General features: G+C 45.0%; 1 pseudogene across 1 annotated transcript in view; it reads left to right on the forward strand.

Annotated features, from left to right (window-relative positions):
• Positions 1-8,686, forward strand: part of LOC144120447 (Na(+)/citrate cotransporter-like) — a 60,153-nt pseudogene extending 51,467 nt beyond the window's left edge. Inside the window, exon 14 of the transcript XR_013312441.1 lies at positions 5,900-8,686. The product of XR_013312441.1 is annotated as a Na(+)/citrate cotransporter-like (transcript). The remainder of the gene's footprint in view (positions 1-5,899) is intronic.
• The last annotated feature ends 3,142 nt before the right edge of the window (positions 8,687-11,828 follow it).

An 11,828-nucleotide genomic window follows, 5' to 3' on the forward strand; every position in this document is an offset into this window, starting at 1 on the left:
ACTGCATCACTACATGCACACGAACCTGGACTTGGGCTGTTTAGACAGGCATTTTCTCCCTCTTTGAAATAAATCACACACACGCACACACATAAACAAACACACAAAACTGGTATGAACTAATTTTGCACAACTATTCATGTACTTCTCGGCAACTTCAGTTCGGCAGCACGGAAATAGACAATTAAACCATTCAGCAGTAAAGCGGAATCCCCAACCGGAATCTTCCTCTCGATTCCCTCTCTGCCTCCCTTTTCGCTGTAATCTTTATCGCGCTTGCTCTCTCAGCAGCGGAGATTTTGCTTCTGCCCATAGCAACAGCATATTTATCGCGCGAGGTTGCACTCTGACAACGGAAAAGCAGTCTTCACCAAAAACATGCTTGCCTAAGAATATGACTGCATTCCTTTAAAGCGAACGCAAGAAGAGAGTATACTCGGCATAGGGAAAGGCTGCAGCGCAAACAAAAAGCAAGGCGTGAAGAACTTCACGCAAAACGAAACGAACGTACTGTTACTACCAATTAATTTTATTGGACAACGTCTCCTTACTTATATGTTGCCGCATGGCACAACGTGATAAAGAAAACAAAACATTTAGCTTCCTTTCTTTCAAGAAGGGAATTTTTTCAATCCGTGAGCAGACCCTAAATTCATCGAGGGACTCATCAGGCAACCAGGTGACTACAAACAATAGGAACGCAAAGCGACTTTGAACAAAAAAATCAGTGGAGCATTATGATGACACCAGTAATGAAACTAAGAACAAAAAGCGTTCATTGAAGGAAGATGTGTCAACAAGGTCTTAGCAAAAGCAGAGTTAAAGGCAAACTCGGAACGCGCGAGGGCCGCTAAGTGCGCGGCAGGTTAACAAGAACACAACAAGCAATAAAAACAGCAACCACAATATCAAAAGTGAAGTCAGATTACTCAAATCAAAATCAGAGAGAAAACAAAAGAGATATGAAAGTTTTCTGAAGTGAAAAAAAGAATCTCTTAGGACGAAAGGTAGAAAGTGAACAATTCCGCACGTTAAAGATCCCCAGGTGGTCGAAATTATTCCGGAGCCCTCCACTACGGCATCTCCTTCTTCCTTTCTTCTTTCACTCCCTTCCTTATCCATTCCCTTACGGCGCGGTTCAGGTGTCCAACGATATATGAGACAGATACTGCGCCATTTCCTTTCCCCAAAAAACCAATTATCATTATTATTATTATTATTCCGCACTTAGTACTACTTCGTCACTAAGAACAAAACGGTTTCCGTAAGACCATAAAAGCGAAATTTTAAGGCATGCTTAAGCATTGCACTGTCGCTTTAGCAATGATGTAGGCTTCAATGACCTCCTTTAGTTTTTTTTTTTCAGGCGCTGTAGCCGAAAAACTTGCTTGATCAGAAACTGGCTGACACTTGGGGCTTTTACAATCATCAGCATGATGCCCACCTCAATAGTTCACCATCTTCAGTTTTGAAACTAATGCGTTGATTGGGCGAGTTGGTTTATCGCAGTTGGATAGGCGGCTTGGGAACAAGAATCAACGATGTAAAGAGAGGAACAGAAAAGTATTATGTTCGTTCCTCGGATTTACATGCATGAAGCGTTCAATTTCTTGTGAGCCGAAACTATATTTTCAAGGAATTAAAAGCAACCACCAGCGATTTCCATAGCTCATTACTTTTTTCTAATTTTAAGGCATGCCCGTGCTCCTGAAATGGAATAAAATGGAATAGGGTGGAAAACGGTGCTAGTCGGCTAAAGTTAATGCTCAAAAGCTGAGTGGAACAGCAGGACACAGTGACCGGGACGAGCGCCGACAGTCGACCGACAATTTTTAACAGAAACACCCCCCAAGTGTGCGCACACAATTGGGGCACGAGAACCGTAATAAAAACAATTAAAATGAACAAAACTGCACACTTTCTTGAGGTTTGTTGAAATGACTGAGGACCAGCAATTTCAGCCTCTGCGACAAAAATAAAATGCAAACTGACGCACCTGTCAGGGTTATGGACAATAAAAAACGCTGCCATACGCCGCTTTATCTGTCGGAACATGACCTGAACATTTGTTCACAGGAAGGGCTTTAGCGCTTTTTGTAATCAGTACAAACATAAGAAAAAAGTTTTCCTTTTCAATGAACTACTGCGCAAGATACGTTTCTGGGCGAGCTGGTTGACATTTATCACACTTAGAAAGGCAGCGCTTGCGGACGATGGACCACGTGTCCACTTCTGTCCTTATCCGTCATCCGCATGCGCTGCCTTTCTCAGGGTGATGAACTGCTACGCTCACGTAACATTGCTAAAGAATTTAGACAGCTTGGCCGGTGCAATGCATTGAGACTTAACGTAGAGCCATAATGGTGGTGGTGGTGAAAAGCACTTATTAACCATTAAATGGTTACAGAAAGGTGATTTGGTGAAGGCTCTAGTGGCCCCTTCTCCTCAAAACACTAGGTGGAGCCCCTATTCCGGGGCCTGGGCCCCATTGGCAAGAAACGCCGCCTGCGTCCGCCTCGTCTTGTCAGCCGACTAGGACCGCCTCCCAGTCCTCTCTGGTGGGGGTGGGGGGGGGGGGATAGATGGGTTTTATTGACACGTCCAAATCATGTGGAAGGTGTCAACCACCTCCCCACAGAATTGGCACGCGCCATCAAAGGATGGGTTGAAATGCTTAAGCACTGCCGAGCACAGTACAGTGTTGGTGAGAATTTTGATGAGGAGGCGCTCGTTAGCGCGATCCAGTCCCTTACTAGGGGCCGGGTAGCGCAGGTGCTCCTCCTTGGAGTAATTGGTGATGTGCTTGAATGTAAGGGCCAGACTGTCTGATTGGGAGTCGATAGGCTTCCAAGGACAGGGAAACAGCTCGGGAAGGGAGTGCGGCCTGATCGGGCTGTTCATTTCCTTGGAGTCCCTGGGGACCGGGGGCTCAAATCAGGTTACGCAGAGTTCGATCTACTTATCAGCAGCTAGAATGCACTATGCGCCAGGGAAGCAGGGGAGCCACCCCCCTCTTTTCTTCTGAGCCTCAAAACGGTTTTCAAGAGCCTACGTAGGTTGTGTGGGGTGTTATACGCCAATTAAGAGGCTCAAGTAATGCCCCCTGTTGTGATTTTAGTGAAGACACATAATAGCTTTCGATGCAATTTAGTAATCTAAGGAACGTTTAAGTAGATTAGACTTTCTTTTTAGAGCCGTGCGCAGAAGTGAGGCAAAGTACTAGAAGCTCTAAAGCAGAAATTAATTTAGGTCCCAGAATCAGAGGCCCTCTGCTACGCCCTTGACAGGCCCACTCATAGATTAGAAACAAAAGCTAGGGGACACTTAAGGTGTGCCTTAAGGTTATAACGCGTCCGCGTTAATGATTATTTGCTTTATCTTTCTTAATTAGCACTTATTTCTAATTACACACACACACGCACCTATTTGCATGCATCCGTAGGTATTTTAGACCACGTGATAGACCATAACACACACAAGGCCACTCTTTATCAAAGTCGAACGAATGTGCCTCAGTTACCTAGGGCTTCATGAATGAAAAAATAATCATTGGCTTTGAGGTAGCATGCCTTACTCTCAGACCAGAGGTCATTTATTTATTTATTTATTTATTTATTTATTTATTTATTTATTTATTCAAGTTACCCCTAAAGGCCCTCCAGAAGAGGGTATTACATAGGGGGAGGGGGGGGGGTACAATCATAAGTAATCGCGATACATTTCAACAAGTAAGTGTAAAAAAAAAATGATGCGGAGCACGAGTCGATTAGAGAAGATATTGCGACATCTTTCGATAAAACACTTCTGATGTTAGTGTAAAGGAAAGAAATGGTTTTGGGAGTATTACATGACGAACTTTGAGAAAAAAGGAAAGCTGGGATCTGATTTGAGTAAGTGACAGAAGAACGTCAGTCTTCTTGCGAGGGGTGCTGAGAAACACATACCACGCGATCAGCCTTAGTGTCCCATACATAGGCATCGTTATTAATGTGAAGCTTATTAAATGCGAGACGAATGCGGTCGCCTTCCTTTTTCACGGATTTGGCGTACTGCCAGAGATGACGGCGCTTTTGTCGGACGGCCTCAGAATAATCGCGAGAGATGCTGAAATCTGTACCCTTGAGCTTTGAACCGTTGCTTAGTAAAGATTCAACATCTTTATCATTGTAGAATTTTGCAATGATTGGTCTCTTCTTACTTGGCGAAAAACGGCCCAGACGATGCGCTCTCACAATCGAGGTTGATAAGACATCAAGTTTGGTGGAGCAAAATTCATTCACGAGCTGCTCCGAAGTATCCCAGGTTTCATCGTCTGTATCTTGGATGCCATAAAAAAGAACATTCGACCGTCTAGACCGGTTTTCTAAATCGTCAATTTTGTCTTGCATTTTAGAGAATTCTAAATTCGGGCTGAACTGGGACTGAGCAGCTGGCGCCAATTCTATTTTAGATTCCAGTTCAACGACACGCTTTGTTAGTGCATCCAAGTCATTCTTTAGGCTGATATGAATGTTAAGGATCTTATTCAATGATTCCAGAACCGTTGTATGGCTAGTTTCCAGCCGCTGGACCGCAAGAGCAACATTGTCTAGCTTTTCCTCTTGTGCCTTAGTCATGGGCCCAGGGTTGGACTCAACATCGCCACCGAGCAGTAGGACGCGCCAAAGGTACATCAAAGCAGCACGAACACTTTTGAAAGAATTGGGTGGCCACGACACCGCGAAAAGGCAAACATCATCATTTCGGTAACAGGAAGTTTCATACGGACAAACCTGGAAGAACATCAGCGGTGAGCGTGACATCGTAACTGCGGTGCCGTGGCCCGATGCGTCGGTGAAAGGTGGGCGCTTTTGTGCGGCTGGGTCAGCTGACGCTGTTCCGTGTTGCCGGACTGCGTACACCGCAGCGTCCAGAACTGGCAGTGGTGGATACGGTGATGCGGTGTACTCGGCTGAGGATCCGGTCGCACAATTCTTTGCGGCATCAGGACACCAAGGGAATTGCGGTATATCCAGCCATAGCGGTTCGATTCTAAGAAATTACCTCAATTTTCTTTTCTGCGTAAATAATTTACTTTGCATCCTTATATGTCATTAAGACACTTCGGTTATGTAACGACCTCATAGTCACAATTTAAGTCTAGTTTTAATCAATTGAATTGCACGTTCAGCGTTTGACGTCACAGCCGTCTCGACCATTCCTGAACTAATGTGACAACGTTTACAGCTTTTCCTCCGAACATCCGCTCTAATGCTTTCGCGTTTAAGCTCGCGCATATAGGCGAGATACAACGCGCAGGTCTGCCGTAGAAGCGCACTGCGGAGACGCTTTGCTCCGTTACGGTAGTGGGGCCGGAAGAGTGTGTCTTCTGTATTAGCCTTACTGTGTGTGCGTTGCGTGCGTCTGCCTGTGGACCCTAATGCACTGAAGGCTGGGTAACTTTTTAGGAGAATGAAAAGCATCGGCAGTGTGTGTCGGTAGACAATGAAACCGGAATCATATCCGCCACGTTTTTACAAATACAAGGTTTAATTTTTTGCGATAAATAATGCGATCACGAAGTCGCTTGCTCAGAGGCGCTTCATTCGCTGATATGCCAAATTTTGGTGGCTTTGCAGTACAGTATATGAAAACGTGTGCAGCTAAAAAAAGGCAAGTGCGAGTGATCGTTTACAAGCAGAAATTAAGGGTATGTTGAGCAATGCTTGTTATAAAAGAAGAACTGTAATAATCATAGTGCATATGTGGCCTATGCATATTAGAAAAAAAATTATGCCCGTTCTGCACAAATTATTATACTGCGGCTCTGTTACAAACCGCGCGCGAACTTATTAATGCGACTAATTTTTCAACTCGGTTGGCTAATGTTCGACTATTTATGTTTTTTTTTTTTGCGCAGGCAAAGCCAGGATTCATCATGAACACGGTCTGCGTGCTCGTGGAGGTCGCCATGATACACGCGCTGGGATTTCCAATATTCGGTCTGGGCAAGCTGCCGGAGTGGGCAATACCCGCTGCACCAGCGTCGCCTCCCGGTGTTCTGGCGAATATCACAAACATTCCGATCATTGCCACAATTATGCCCACCGCCGACAGCACGCAGATAATCTAACGCGCATTAGAGATACGCGAATTAAACTTATTCGCGGTTTTTTGGCAGGTGTGTAAATAAAGATAAGTGATCTACCGTCTCCCTTCACAGATGAATGAGAAAGTATTGCTCACGGAAATTGTGATGATGGTGATGCTTCCAAGTGAAAAAAAAAGGGAAGGGTAAAGAGTAGAAAATATATGCATCACAAGTGGTATTGCACCTCCCATGCGCGAATGACTTCTCCAGCACCTTCACACGAGCGGAGAATAGAGAGCTCGAGCTGAGAACGCCTCCTTCCAAAAGCAGTGAAGGAGGTTTGAAAAAGACTGGAGCGCTCCTTACGATCTGAGCGGTGCGTGTATGTAGATACGAGAGGGCAGTGATCTGTTGTGCGGTGGTAGCCGGGTTAATCTGTCGAGAAGTAAGCCAACTCTAAAATATCAGAGGGCCAGCGTCACGGAGCTTCGTCGACAATGCAACGCGCATGATGCCTCTGTGACGACAATGAGTTCGTTTTGAAGAAAATACAAAAAAACTTAATGGCAGTATGGTTCGTGTCCCTCTTATACGAAATTGATTCAGGATGAAATCTTCGTTCAGAACTGTTCAGAGTCGAGGTTGTATATAGTTGCTGGGGCAAATACTGTGGCAGAGCATATTTACAACTTTCGGATATTCTCGCATGTCGCGAAAAAGTTGGGTCTAGTCTTTATTGTTAGAATTCACTTTGAAGCCAAAGTATTCGGAAGCCTACTCCAACTTTTAGGGCGCACAGGTGGGCTGTTGTCACACCACAGAAGAAAAAAAATAGTGCCCCTCCCCCCCCCCCCCCCCCCCCCCCGAAGGAATACCTATTTGTTTAAAAGTTGTTTTTTTTTTTTTGAACAGGCAAACGAAATAGCCACACGGATAAAGGTGAACGTAGATTGGGCTTGAGATGCGGCGCATCATAGCCTGTGGGCATTGTTACTCCGTTCTCTGACTGCCCACTCCCTACCGTCTTTGTGAATGCTTCAGATGTTCTGCATCTCCTCTGCGATTCTCAATGTTGACATCTCTTGAGCTTCTGCGCATGCTCCCTTGAAGCAAAAGTTGTGTAATATATGTACATACGTATGACGCAGGTGTATCATTTTATCTTTGCTGTTCTTGTACAAATTGTTGTGATCAAATGAAACACAAAAGGAAGAATAACAAAAAGCGTAGCTGTGAACATTTTGTTTAATGGGGATCTATAAATGCTGCCACCTAGCTAGAAGTGGTCACTAAGGCGGTAGCCGCAGGCTATTCTTGAAAAGTCAAGTGTAACTTTTTTGTTAGCCGCCGTCAATTTAAATATCATTTTCTGCATCCATTTATACTGCCATGTTTGTGTTTCATTTGTCTAGGAAAATGCACATGTGCGAGTATTGCCTTGCACAGTGATTTTGTGGTTGAACTCAAGGGCATATTGCACTTTTTCTGAAGTTGGCTTGAAAGCCGCTCTCCTTCTAGCTTGCTTGTACATATTTGCATGAAAGCGCTAATACCCAAATGCTCTGTCGCTAGTGTTATTTTTAATAATGCGTGCTTTAGTATTCGTGCCAGATCTTTTTGTGAGCGAGACGTGAGCGAAGAATGATGATGCCTTAATCCAGTCACAGGTTTTACGCACTCTATCTTTACTAGTCCCGTAACCGCGAATACCTAGTGTGACTACGTGCGTAAAACTTGAGGGCAGTCTCAACCACAATCTTAAGCAAAATGCGACAGAATTTGGAAAAGTTGGGTGACCGCCAAAAATACCTACGCACCCCAAAAATTACGTAGGTGGGCCCACCTCAGAAAATTAATTAAGGTGGATTAGTAGAAAATAATGGGTGGATTAGTTACAAGTAGCGGATATAATGAGGTGGATTAGTAGGTATTAGTTTGTGTATTAACGTGGATTAGTGGGACAGGTTAGTACAAGCCCATATGATAATCAAATAGAAGGTACTAGAACATTCCAGTCCTCATATTTTCTAATTTGGCGGTGCTGATGACGTCATAACCCTCTCAACCAATCAGGGAATATTGTTACGCGGAAGCCGGGTGGTTTTTGCAAGGCGATAACTTAAATGCTATACGATTAACAAGTGAGGCGTGCAAATCTGCTAAAAGAAATTTCTAGCTGAATTCCATCCCACCTCTTGGCCTTACGGTGCTGGAAAAAGTTATCTCTCAGCAAGAACGATATTCCTAATCACTGTGATTTTAGACTTGCACGGATTTGCTGTAGGTTCTCTCTTATTCCTGCTCTAATTCCACTTGCACGTTTTTAACTGTCGGTGTATGAATTAGTGACTGCAACAGCGGTGCTAATTTAAGTGGCTGTTAACTTGCCGCTCGCGTAGTTGTGTTACTAGCTTATATTTTAAGTGCGCAGATGTTTTATAGTCTTGTTCTCCACATTAGCGGGATTATGCAAGGGCGTTTCTCCCTTAAGCGTATTGTTGAAAGTTTTTAAAGAAATTACGAATGGGAATGTTCATGAACTAGTAATCCCGAAGACATGGATGTACTGAACATTTGCAGATACCTGAAATAAAGACTTTCGATTTAAACGGTCTTTTTATTACGCGTTCATTGCTCGAATTTGCAGTCCATGATGTGCTGAGATAAGTGTCAATCTCAATACACAAACAAGGTTTAAACATTGCAATTTATCTCGTCGTGAGCACCCGTGTAAGCATGGGATCTGATATACAAAGTCAGTGCATGCCAAAGAAAGAACACGGCGGAACCTAAATTAATCCGGAGCCGTCTAATATGATGTCCTTCATCACCCATATGCAGCTTCGGGTGGTTAAATTTCACCAAAAATCATACCAATTAGGGAAAGAGCAAAATCTAGGACGACCCGCAGATGGGGGTGGCAGTACTACTGTTCAATGGGTATCGGCCGACTCTCTTGGTTGCTGGGCGTGCCGCTGCCATCGCCCGCTTCTGTTCTTAGAGCTGGGCAGCGTGCATGTGCTGTAGAGTTGAAATCTGGGTTAGTTGTTACATGTCCACGAAAACAAAACCAGTCAAAAGACGAAACACGGCGAAGATACGAGGATGGCTGGTACACGACGACTGGTCGTGTGTGTGTCTCGTCTCTTCGCAGTGTTTCGTCTTTTGACTGGCTTTTTTTTTTCGGGTGCGTGTGCTCCCTGGCTGCTTTCGGGGCTTGAAGAGGCGCATGCATCAGCCGCTTTTCTTCCAGCTGGACTACGGGGTCGGCTTCCCTCGCCACCGCTGGCCATCTGGTAGGGCTGCTGGCTATCTAGCAGGGCAATGTAACCCGGTTCTACATAACTATCCGGCAAAATAAAGGTTCACTGGCGAAGAAACCTAGCGGACGCACGCACGTGGACAACATCCGAGAGCCGAGAAGGAGAAGGCCGGAAGAGAGAATACTAATAAGAGAACAGCCTGTAAGGAAAAGTGCACTAATTGTCTTAACGTTGGTGTACGCCTCAAACGCGTCGCGACCGAAATAAAAAATTTCTTTTGGAGAAAGGGAAAGCGCTGTAACTGTCACGCAGATCGATGAAAACTTGAACCACAGCGAAAATGAAAATTGGTTTTGAAGAAATGAAAAGCGCAGCAAAAAATTAAGATTAAAATTGGTTTTGGGGGAAAGGAAATGGCGCTGTACCTGTTTTCCATATCGGCTGACACCTGAACCGGGCCCGTAAGGGAAGGAATAAAGGAGGGAGTGAAAGAAGAAAGGAAGGATGAGGTGCCTTAGTGGAGGGCTCCGGAATAATTTCTACCGCCCGGGAATCTTTAACGTGCACTGACATCGCCTAGCACACGGGCGCCTTTTGCATTTCGCCTCAATCGAAACGCCGCCGCCGGGGTTCGCTTCGAACCCGGGTCAGTAGCCGAGCGCGCTAACCACTGAGCCACCGCAGCAGGTAAAAAGGCGCAGTACATGTCTCACTTTCCGGCGGATGCGTCAGTCGCACCGGGAAACAAGGGAGGAAGATGGGAGTGAAAGAAGAAGGAGAGAAAGAGGTGCCTTAGTGGAGGGCTCCGGCATAATTCCGACCACTTCGGGATCTCGCGCACTGACATCGCACAGTAAACTGGCATCTTCTGCGTTTCGTTGCCACATACGTCTGTTCAAACAAGCAGAATAAAGCAAGTTAAGTCAATTAGCAGTGCACTCGGCAAAGTTCCTACGCACTTGCCTAACTGAAAGTGACTGTATGACTGGAAAGTATGAAGTGGCGCGGAGGCAACAGGAAGCACATCACAAGGTTAGTTATGTGAGAAAGCTGCTTAGCGTCCTCGTCCTTTTTGCATTTGCTATGCCGTATCGGGTCAGAAGTTGAGACCTGTAGACGATTAGTTTCTGTCTGTACCTCGCGCTGTCGGTTTCATTTGATCCTTCAACGCAGACGTCCACCCGTAGCCGCACTGTTACTTTCTGCCAAATGTAGAGTGGAGAACGAAGGAAGCCGATGCAGCGCTCCGACTTGTACTTCTTTCTGGCGAAGGTCGAAGAAGTGCAGAGCTTCTCTGCACGCCTAAACAAAAATGTTTCCAGCCGCAAGCGACGTGCACGCTTTCAAATATTAGCACACAAGTCAATTTCGAAGGCACCGTCGCTTGGTGCAGTCTAGGCACACTACGTTTTTGCCTACAGCCTGCGTGACTGCGGCCGCAGAGCCGCCTTCATTTTTCAAACGTGACGCTTGTCTTAAGGGAGTAATTACTAAATCGCATCCACCCGAGCGCAGCCATACGGCTACAAAGGAAAGCTATACAGCTTTCTCAGAAACTTCGCAGTTAAAGAAAAATTCGCCCTGGTCCGAGGTTCGAAACCGGGACCACCGCTTCACCGGAGCAGTCGCTCTATACCAACTTAGCTAACCGGGACGGCAAGCTTTCGGTAGTGCGAGAGCGAATTGACCAATAACTCGAAGTGAGAACAGTGCTGGTCAAATGTTCCCCCAAGTTGGAGTTTTACTCCACATTCCACTCCCACCCCCTTTCACATCTTGAGGGGGGGGGGGGGGGAGTAATACTCAAACTGGGGGGGGGGTCTCGCGTTGGATTTTGGCCACGGCGGTCGAATTTCGACGGAAGCGAAATGTTAGAGACTCGTGTACTGTGCGATGGCAGTGCACATTAAAGAACCGCAGGTGGTCAAAATTATCCGAAGCCCTCCACTGCGGCGTCACTCATAGCCTGAGTCGCTTTGTGAAGTTAAACCCCATAAGCCAAACTAAACCAAACCAAAGCATAAATAAATAAATAAATAAATAAATAAATAAATAAATAAATAAATAAATAAATAAATAAGTACCATATTTATATACAGTCTATGAAGGGTGTATCGCTACTCTTAGTGGTGAGTAGCAAATATGTACATATTTATGAAGAAATCTGGGTGCCATTTACGCAATTAAAGGTTGGTATAGGCCAAGAAATGTTTGCGTAGAAAGGATCCACAAACAGCGGAAGAAAAAATCTAATGTAGGCCATGAAGTCTTCGAGTAATGCGGACTTTTGCTTGTCTAGAAATTTGTTTTTTTCGCGTTGCAGCAATGTATTAGTACTTGCAGCCAATGTTTCATGAATATTGCTTATATGTTCTACATGCAACAGTGATGTCCAGATTCTTATTTGGTGCTTTTGATGATAATTAAGCTGCAGTGCAATTATTGCCAAGCGAATTTAATTTACATTCAACTGAATACATGCAATTTGCTTCCAG

The sequence above is a fragment of the Amblyomma americanum genome, chromosome 2 (genome assembly GCF_052857255.1).
Source record: "Amblyomma americanum isolate KBUSLIRL-KWMA chromosome 2, ASM5285725v1, whole genome shotgun sequence".
Classification (NCBI taxonomy): domain Eukaryota; kingdom Metazoa; phylum Arthropoda; class Arachnida; order Ixodida; family Ixodidae; genus Amblyomma; species Amblyomma americanum.